This window comes from Chenopodium album, chromosome 10 (genome assembly GCF_948465745.1).
Source record: "Chenopodium album chromosome 10, dcCheAlbu1.1, whole genome shotgun sequence".
Taxonomy (NCBI): domain Eukaryota; kingdom Viridiplantae; phylum Streptophyta; class Magnoliopsida; order Caryophyllales; family Amaranthaceae; genus Chenopodium; species Chenopodium album.
Genome location: NC_137843.1, coordinates 23821903 through 23832911, shown reverse-complemented (window position 1 = coordinate 23832911; position 11009 = coordinate 23821903). Strand labels below are relative to the sequence as shown.

At 35.7% G+C, this 11009-nt stretch overlaps 1 non-coding gene across 1 annotated transcript; it reads left to right on the top strand.

The window, feature by feature from the left end:
- Positions 1-2843: 2843 nt before the first annotated feature.
- LOC145565885 (small nucleolar RNA R71) lies at positions 2844-2950 on the top strand. The gene has a single exon (XR_014095246.1). It is a non-coding gene; the product is annotated as a small nucleolar RNA R71 (small nucleolar RNA).
- Positions 2951-11009: the final 8059 nt, after the last annotated feature.

The following is an 11009-nucleotide window of genomic DNA, read 5'->3' as shown; positions in this document are numbered from 1 at the left end:
CATTAACTGGAGGAGGCAATTGCTCAATCACAGAAATCTTAGCCTTATCTACCTGTATATCCTTATCAGATACAATATGACCAAGAACTACTCCCTCTGTCACCATAAAGTGACACTTCTCCCAATTTAAAACCAAGTTGCATTCTTCACATCTTTTCAAGATTTTAGCGATATTTATAAGGCATGCATCAAATGAAGACTCATATACACTAAAATCATCCATCCATAAAGACTTCCATGATAGACTCTATGAAATCAGAAAAAATACTCATCATGCAACGTTGAAAGGTAGCGGGGCATTACATAAACCAAAAGGCATTCTACGATATGCAAAAGTACCATAAGGACATGTAAATGTAGTCTTTTCTTGATCTTCAGGGTGAATTAGAATTTGGAAAAATCCCAAATACCCATCCAAATAGCAAAAGAACTTATGATTAGCTAACCTCTCAAGCATTTGATCAATAAAGGGGATAGGGAAATGATCTTTTTTAGTGGCGATATTTAATCTACGATAATCTATGCACATACGCCACCCTGTAACAATTCTAGTGGGAATCAATTCATTTTTATCATTTTTAATCACAGTCATCCCACCCTTTTTGGGAACCACCTAAACAGGACTCATTCACTTTGAGTCAGAAATTTCATCAAGTAATTTCATAACCTCTTTCATAACCTCTTTCTTAACTATTCCTGCATATTAGGATTCAACCTCCTCTAGGGTTGAATACATGGCTTGTAGTTGTCCTCTAGATGTATCCTGTGCATACAAAAATCAGAGCTAATACCCTTGAGATCATCAATACTGTACCCTATTGCCCTTTTGTGGGTTCGAAGAACCTCTAGAAGTTGGGAAGTTTGTGGGTCATCAAGTGCAGTACTAATGATCACAGGGTATAGTTCATGCTCATCAAGAAAAACATATTTTAAATGAGAAGGGAGAGGTTTTAGTTCAGGTTTCTTAACCTCTGCAGGTTTTGATTCCTGAACTAATTTCACTACCTTCTTGCTCTCTATAGGATCAAGTTCTTCGATTACGGGATCTTTTTCTATGGCGTCCACCTCTGTACTCCAAATACTCGCATTACCTGTATTTAATTCGCCACAAAGAATTTCCTCCAAGGGATCTCTTGCAAGTACCTGTGGTAAGTTTTCTTCACAAATATCATCCATTATATCAATCACATTAATTAAACAACAGTTTTCCACTAGCATAGGTCCTTTCAAAACCTTCCCTAAATTAAAAGTGATATTATCATCTCCAACGGAAAGGGTTAGTTTTCCATTTTTTACATCAATTATGGCTCCTGCAGTGTGAAGAAAAGGTCTACCTAATATAATGGGAATTTGTGTATCCTCAGCCATATCTAAAACAACAAAATCTACAGGGATAAAAAATTTACCAACTCTAACAGGAACATCCTCTAAAATACCTAAGGGGTATTTAACAGAACGGTCTGCCATCTGTAAAGTAATGTTAGTAACTTTCAAATCACCCATATTAAGTTTAGACACACAAACGATGGCATAACACTAACGCTAGCATCCAAATCACATAATGCTTTATCTATGAAGACATTACCAATATGACAAGGGATAGAAAAACTATCGGGATCCTTTAATTTAGGAGGGGATTTATTTTGCAATAAAGCACTACATTCCTCTGTAAAAGCTGCAGTTTCTACCTCATCAAAGGCCCTTTTCCTAGTCAAGATATCTTTCATAAATTTAGCATATGCAGGAACCTGAGTGATTAAATCAGTGAAAGGAACTGTTACCTGCAAATTTTTCACAACCTCCAAGAACTTACCAAATTGCTTATCAAACTTACTCTTCAAATGTCTATTTGGGAATGGAAGTTTGATACTGGGCTCTGCACATATCTACCCTTTTCTTGATATTTACCCTACAAAGAAACATTAGAAGGATTAGTTTTATCTTGTAGCCCTGCAGGGTTAGTAACATTAGCACTTGATACAAGGGAATCAGGATTAGCAATTGGTTCATCATCCTTGGGTATAGGAGGCCCATCATAGTGTGAACCACTCCTTAGAGTAATTGCATTAGCATGATTCATAGGGTGGATTGGTTGCGATGGTAGGGCTCCCTACTGCCGGTTTGTAGGGTAGATGAAATCTGCGCAATTTGATTGTCCATAATTTTATTATGAGCTATAATCGAATCAATTTGTGCTTCCCTACTCTCCATGTGCTTTTGCATACTTGATAGCATCGCTCTAATTTCTGACAAAGCAGGGTAAGAGGATGAGGAGGGTTGTGATTGGGTTTTCTGGCCAGAGTTAGGATGGTAATATTTTTGTTGTGGTGGTGGTTGTTGTTGTGTTTGTTGTGGAGGTGGAGGATTTTGTACATTGGTACTCCGGTAGGAAAGATATGGATGGTTCTGGAGGCCAGGATTATATGGAGTATGGGTTATTTTTCCTATTGGTTTGGAAGGCATTAACTTGCTCCATGGAACTCCTACAATCTTGCTCCCAATGTCCTACAATTCCACAATTTTCACAAAAAGCTTAATTAGTATTATTGACAGTAGAAACATTAGCTACAGAATTAGGAATAGCAGTAAGATTATCTAGTTTTTGGAAAATAGATGATAACCGAGCCTGCAAAAAGGATACGGAATCAACATTACGTTTTCCTTTGTTAGCAAATCCTCTAGGATTCCCATATTGGGAATTATGAATTGTCATATCTTCGATAACTTGACCTGCATTATCAACATTAAGATTCATAAACCTCCCACTAGCTGCAGAATCTAGAATTATTCTAGATGTGTTTCCAAGCCCATTGTAAAAAGCTTGAATCAACTGCCATTGTGCTAAATTATGGTGGGGGCATTCTCTCTGCAGATCCTTGAACCTTTCCCAAGCCTCATATAAAGTTTCATCTGGCTCTTGGGCGAAGTTTTGAATTGCACTCCTCAGTAAAGCTTTTCTTTCTGCAGGGTAATATCTATTATAAAAATTTAAAGCAAGAGTTTCCCAGTCAGTAATACCAAGTGCAGTTCTATTCAAACCATTAAACCACAGTTTAGCTTTTCCACATAAAGAAAAGCGAAAAAGAATCTCCCTGATTTGGTCTTGCGTGACCCCAGCTTGCCTAATGGTATTGCAATACTAACAGAAATCTGCAATGTGAAGATTAGAATCTTCACCCTCAGCTCCACTGAATTGCTTCCTTTCTATCATCGTGATAAATTGGGGCTTGAACTCGAATTGCACTCCATCAAGAGCCGGAGTAGGAGTGAGATGTGGAAAATCCATCAGTGACGGCTGCGAATAATCGCTGAGCTTGCGAGCTGGAGGAGATGGTGGTGTCGTCATCTCTGATTCAGGTTCTAAAGAAACTTCCGAATCACTAATTAGATGGGGGTTCCAAAGGTGGATAACCTTCAGAAGTGTCTCATATCTGTATGTAAAGGTTCCTTTGTCTATGAAAAGATCGTTCGATTTCAGGATCGAATAGAATGTAGCCTGATCTAGAACTCCTGGGCATAAACACATAACTGAACAAATAGATATGAGAAATTTGTCTCAAAGAACTTGCGTTCTCTGAGACGGGAGAAAATAATTTAGACTACAAAAACAATCAAAAATAAAAATAAAACCGTTTCCCCGGCAACGACGCCAAATTTTGACAGGATAAAGTCGTATCACCTAGTCAAAAATAATTCCTAAGTTCCTCTAACTATGCAGATAGGGAATAAGGGTCCAACCACAGGGAAACAATTCTTCCTATTGATAATTAATTAAAATAATCTAAATTATTAAGTAACTAAATTATAGATATGATGAAATAAACTAAGGGAGATAAAAATAAGGAGAAATCAATTAATAAAAGCCTAGGGTATAGGTTCACCAATAAATAATATTCAAGGGTAAAACATAATAATCAATCATCAATGCATCAATTAACCAGATCATAAAGGGCTTTCACTACATATTATAATCACAGAGTTAATCTACCGGTATTAAATCTCATCTCTCGAATCTCGACTTAACCATTTATAAATTAATCTGCCTATTAAAACTAAGCCTAAACATCAATTCTCATCTCTCGATCTCGAATCAATATTGCAAAAATCATACAATTAAACCAGGCCTAATTTAATTGCATAGCATTAAATCAATCAATAAGAAATTAATCAAGCATTGACAATCAACAACAATAAATTACCCCTTCATATTATTTATGGATCCCCACAAACCCTAGAAAGGAAACTACTCACACATAATTAAATCTAAACTAATCAAAGAAAATAAACAAGACATGATGAATTAAAGGAATTAAATTATTGAAAATAATAGAAAAGAAATCATTACCAAAGTTGACGGAAATAATGAGTTGAATTAAGGAACAAAGTTGTAGAGAGAGAAACAAGAGAATAGTTTAAGCTTAAGAGAGGATTAAACTAATGAAAGAGAGGTAATTGTATCAAAAGCAACTAAAATGTATTTATACAAAACTCCTAAAAATCCTAATTAAAACTAAGTAAAAATCGTCGGAAACGATCCTCCAAGACACGCACCCGGTCGGGCGAAGGACCGCCCGTCCAGGCCCGCCTTTTTCATTATCGAAGCTTCTCTTGCACCTGGTCGGGCGCGAGCTCGGGCGAAGGACTGCTCGTTCCTTCTTCCACCCCGCCCGGTCAGACGCGCCTTCGGGCGAAGCCCTATCCGGACGGGCGATTGCCTTGGGCCTCTTGGACTAATGATTGGGCTTTAAAACTCGGTCCAATGCCTCGGCTTCTCCTATATTGAGCCCTTAATCACCGGTTTGATAACTCTTCCAATGCTCGTAGTTGCTCCAAATAATCCCGGAAAAATGCTCCAAGTGTGCAATTTCCTACAAAACTCAACCAAAACTACGAAAACACTAGAAAAACACAAATTAGTAATAAAAGTGGCTCTAAAGAACCAAAAACTCTACTAATTATGACCAAGGGACGGGGGTAAATCACTATATAAAATAGACATATCAGGGTTCGTTTTAGATGGCCCTTTGGCCGCCTGCTGATACTCAAAGGCAATATCTTCCTAATCAGAGCTGGAAGCCTCTGAGCCGGATCTATCAGCGGCCTCTTCGCCGTCTGACTCATTATTGGGACTATGAGTAGAGGCGGATCCTTCATCGTCTGACTCCCTCAAGATCCCATCGCTAGGGGTGGTCGGGGTGCCACCCGCAGAAGATCCTGCTTGCTCATCTGACCCTTCATTGTCCCCATCCGGAGTAACTTTATCGGCGAGCACTTCTTGAGCTCGCCGTCTTCTTGGCTTGATAGCCATTTGCTTTACTCTAGTCATTGTGTCCTGCATAGACACAAAGACGGAGGGATTCGGGGATGAGCGAAGCAGGTCTAAATGTCTAGAAAAGGCACCCCCGTATCTAGACTCAGCCGTGCCAGGAGATCGGCTGATTGACCTAGGCAGTGCCGTGTGTGTCGATGGAGAATCCATTTTATTTGAAACCGTATGTATACAAATGGAAAAACTGTGAAGAAACTTGAGAAGAGGAGAGGCAATTACCTTTGTTTAACTCTAAAAAACTCTAAAAACTGCCTCAAACGGTGACCGGTTGTGTCCCCTGAAAAGGCAGATGGAAGTTTGAGAAATCAGCTACAGGCGGGGGCAGAGTCTCTCTCTAGAAAATTCTCTGTTTTTCTCTATCTAGACTTGTAAAATGAGTCAACAATGAGGATGAAAGGAGGGGGGTAAAACCCTATTTATAGAAGGGTAGAAACAGGGGCATCCCCGTTACTCTACCGGAAGGTGAACAGTCTTTTTACTGTTCACCACTCACGGGGGGATGCGTGTCATAGGCGTCCCGTGGCCTGCCACGTCACCTCTATGAGGGGCAAATGTTTAGGGTAAAAATACCCTAGACACGTGGCCCAATGACCACTCACCAGCTGACACGTGTCAGCCTCATATGCCAAATGGAATTGCGGCCTTCAAGGCCCAATTCTCGAGAAAGCCGAAAAACGGCGTAGCTCATTAGGTGAGAATGACCTAATGGAGCACGTATTCCAATGACCCTATAAATAGGGAGATTCCCCCCATTTTTGGGGCACGTTAATTTATTACAACTTACCTACATTCTCTCACATTAGAGAAAACACCTGATCTCGGAATCCGAGAAGATCTCACTTTTACATTTTCCGCACTGTTTCATCTTCTACGACCAATACTAACTTGATCGTCGAAGGCGGAGCTCCTACCAACCGGAGTCTCCGTTATCTTGTAGGTACGGGTCGCGCTGGACCAGTCTTCCAGCTGTAACTCTCCCGAAGGAATAAAAACACCCAAAACAATAATAATTTATATGTTGACAAATATTAGGTGACCAGAAGCTCACCACGCACAAGTTATATGTGGAAATTTTAAGTAACTAGTATCATATTATCAATGAATCTAGTGATCCCGAAGATCAGCACCTAGTGAAATTACAAGAAAGTTTATATTTGTATAGCAGTTCTCTTGATTGGGGCTATTGTATGTCAGCACATAAGAAATAGAATAAGAAATTAGCAACTGCACAATTTATTACCCCCTACTAATATTGATCTCTAGAAGAGAACAAAATTTCATTATTCTCCAGAAGAGATAGAAATTTGTTGAATATATATGATTATCCTACGAGATGAAATTTGATGCACATGAAATTATATTCTAAGTTGGTGAAGAATTGCCCCTATATTTGAGATATTTTACCAACTTAGGGGGAAAATTTGAAGTAAGTTGGCAAAATTATAAAATTATAATCAGTTGATCCCTCTAATATATAACTTTGTAAAGTTACATGCCAACTTATTATAGTGATAATGATATTACGTGCATACATTAAGATAGATCTTGCCAAGTCTACTTTAAATCACTACACCTAATGTGTAGATTATATGATCGGTTCCAATATAAATATGTGATATATGGCAAGATAGTGCAGTTGATACTTTTAAAGTACAATTGTAGTATATTAATACCATGATGTGAGAAATACCCTTGATAGGCGGTATAGATATCTGAATTATTATAATAGATGGCCTATTATGTAAGAAAAGTTATAATGGTACCAATGAAAAATGTATTCAGATATCATTGTCAAAATAGCATATAAATTAAAATTGTATCTTGAGAAATTACATGATATCGATATATGATGGAACCGATATATAATATGCATATGCAGAAGGAATGGACTTGTGAATAAGGGATCAAAAATATATGTCCATTTTAATGTCAACATGAAAATAAATCAAAAGGCTTATCATGGACAAGAAGTCCAATGAAATATGAATGCTAATGATCAAAAGTTTATCATGGACTAATAGTCCAATTAGAAAATGAATTTCTAAAATCCACATTGTAGTGTTTGCATTTTTTAGTCTTTAATTTATGTACATGTTTGAGTTTTAGATTTATGCATTACTCATTGTATGTATAGGATGTAGTTTGATGCACTACTCTTCACATATATATTTTGTTTAATATTTTATCATGAATTCTACATCTCATATTGCATGCATTAGTACTAGTTCTATACAACAACAATTGTGTTATATGTGAATGTTTGTGGTTTGACGATATTATAATTATGATGAAGACTTACAAGAAGAACTTATAATCCGATGGGCTTATAATTGTGATGAAAGTTTATATGATGATGATCCAATTGCATGTTATGTATCATGCATGAAAAGTTCCCGAAGAACTTACATATAATGTACTCAATATCTAGCCCTTCAAATTCTATATTCTGAAAAATGACAATGTTGATGATATTGTTATCAAACTCATGAAGAGTATTGGTGACTAAGTTATTGAGATATCAACCTGAAGTTTAACCATGTGAGAGTTAATCAATTTTGTACACATTGGAGAACTCTCTTATAAAATGCAAAATGTCTAAACAAGAATAGTAATTAGATATATAATAGTAAGAATAATCTTCTTATGGTCCAAAAGAACCATGAGTAAAGTACATAGTAATTACTTATGTTATTACTAATTCATATAAGCTTAGATAATGATATCAAGATATCACGAGTTGCCATAAATTATTATCAATATTTGATTGTCAATAGTTATTTTTATGACCTCCATAATTTTGATGGTAAGGCAACTTGAAACAAAAATGTCATATAAGGTAGTGGTAAGCGCAACATAGGTATTATTCTCACAAGTGTGGAAAAATGAAGATGCCTCACAATGAAAATTAGAAGATTCAAGTTTGATTATATCAGGGAGGATCAACTATGAAGGAATGTTATTCAGCTACAAATGTGAAGTTACTAAGGATTTGGATCATTACATTGGAAGATCTCAAGTTATGCATTCATCAGGGGGAGAAAATACGCGCTACACTCTTTTTCCTTTAACCAATTGTTTTGTCCCATATTGGGTTTTCCTGGTAAGGTTTTGTAACGAGGCAGCATGTCAAGGCGTATTACGAAAGTGTTGTACTCTTTTTCCTTCACTAGGTTTTATCCCATCGGGTTTTTCCTAGTAAGGTTTTAACAAGGCACGCTATTCGATAATAGTCATCCAAGGGGGAGTGTTATATAATATATGTATTTAGTGGATGCCCTTTATACCCTTATGATAATTCTAGAATACGTTAGATATACTAAGTTTATTATTCTACAAGGAAACCCTAATTGTATCATATGTATATATATATATGTACTCATACATCATTCAGGAATAAGAATAAAAGATCTACTTTCTCCTCTACTTTCTCCTCTTTCTTTTAATTTCATAACAATTTTCATTTTTTTATTTTTTATTTTTTTATTTTTTTTTGTTTTTCCTTTTGGGAAATTTTTACTTTTACGCTACTCTTCTTTCTTTCTCTTGGTCCATTGAAGCGTATTCTTAAGAACTCCATTGAAGCAATTTCTGAGCTTAATCACCACCATCAAAGTTGATTCATTAGTAATCTTTCTCTGATACTTTCTCTCTCTACAAAACCCTTAACATCCTCTTACATTGTACTTATCTTAAACCCTAAACCCTCTTCGTGATGATTGGTGCTTGAAAGCTTCTGATTTTAGTTTGATTTGATTAGAATATTGGTTTATTTTTAATCTTGATTTTTGAGGATGGCTTTATATTTATGAATTAGGGGTTCTTAATTTTAATGGGAACATTGCAATTGGTGAACTACTTACTTAAATGTTCAAATTTGTTTCTGGGTTTCTCGAATTCGTTAATTTTTATGAATATATTGAGATAATGGGATCTTCCCATTTGTTGAATCTTGTTGATTATCAAGTCTGTTGCTCAATTTGGTTAAAGGGTTTTGCAACCTGGCCCATTTAAACGTTTCTGTATTGCGTGTGTTTTGTAATTGTAGTTAGATTGTGGTGAGGATGATGCTATATTTATGTTCTGTATCGCGTGTGTTTTGTAATTTTAATTAGATTGTGGTGAGGATGATGCTAGCAAAGGGTTTATCCCTATTAAAAAACCGATTAGGAAATTCAAGAAAAGTTCGGATTTTGATCTGGGTTTAGTGATGGAGCAAGTAGAGAAGATGATGACAATAGCTAATTTCAGGGTAACTGTAAACTCAAGTTTTTCAGGCCTTCTTTTAAGAGAAGTCTTCTTGAAGATTGTAAACTATGTAAATACTTCCTCCGTTTTTTTATAGTTACAACAGTTTGACTTTTTACACTATTTATGTGTTTCACTTTGACTAGCTTTGACAATTTATACATAAATAAAAATATAGTCATGTGGGATCTTTTTATATTCTTCTCAATTTATACAATTTTAATATCTAAAATTTATAAATTTTACATATTAGTAATCAAAGATATTAACAATTCAAAACATACATCAGCAAGCGTGAAAAGAGCAAGCGTGAAAAGAGAAGTGTTGTAACTGTAAAAAAAAAACAGAGGAAGTAGGACTTTGTGTGCCAAATTGGCTTACAAGTATTTTGTATGGTCTAGTGAGCAGGAATACTACAGGCATCTGCTGAATGCATACCATCTGCTAATGAAATTTTTTGCAGCTTCTGAAGAGTTTAAAGCAATGTGGTGATTAGTTGATGAAATGACTGAGAAGGGTTACCAGATTACTGCTAGAACATTTGATATTTTGATTGGTAGTTGTCGTGAATTAGGATTGCGAAGAATAGTCGTTGAAAGATCATTAGGTCATAGGCATTCAACTACTGCCCATTCGAGCATTCCTACAATGCAGTTTTGGTTTACCTTCTTTAAATAAACCAATAAAGGTTAATTGATTGGGTTTATCAAGAAATTGTGGCAGATAATCATTTACCGGACACCCTAATCATTTACCTGATAAGCCATATGTTGCGCTTAATCTTTTGAATCATATGAGGGAAGTTGGAATAAATCCATCTTCTCTCCACTACTCTTCCTTGATGGATGGTTTGAGCCAGGCCGGAAATATGGATGCTTGCTAGTACTTCTTTGATGAAATGAGCAAGAATGGGTTTCAACATCAATCAAATTTAATTGTCAGTATACTCATCTTAGGTTTTTTCTGAGTTAGATTATTGAACTATTGATTATTATTACCAAATTAATGAAAGCTTATAACAACGTTCATATTTTAAAATGTTATATACTTGTCAATCATTGGGTTTTTCCAATTTAATATTCCATGTAAATAATTGATTATTCTAATATTCTTCAATGAATTCTGTTCATAAATTGGTTCTCTGTTAAATGTCTAGCTTGTACAAGTATGAAGTATCCCATCTATAATTTGGAGCATAATGCGCAATTTCTACTTGTAAAATGTTGGACTTTTACTGGGTTGTGTTAATTTTAGGAGATAACAGTTTTGAATATTTGTATCCTTTTAGAGTATAGTCTGATGGTCTAAATTAGTATGGTCGTTTATTGTGAACTGATAATGTATACAACATGTGATTAGGTACTTCTTACTACTTTTACATGTTGTATTGGATGAATATAAGAGCTAATTTCAAACTAAATGATATGGTAGCTTA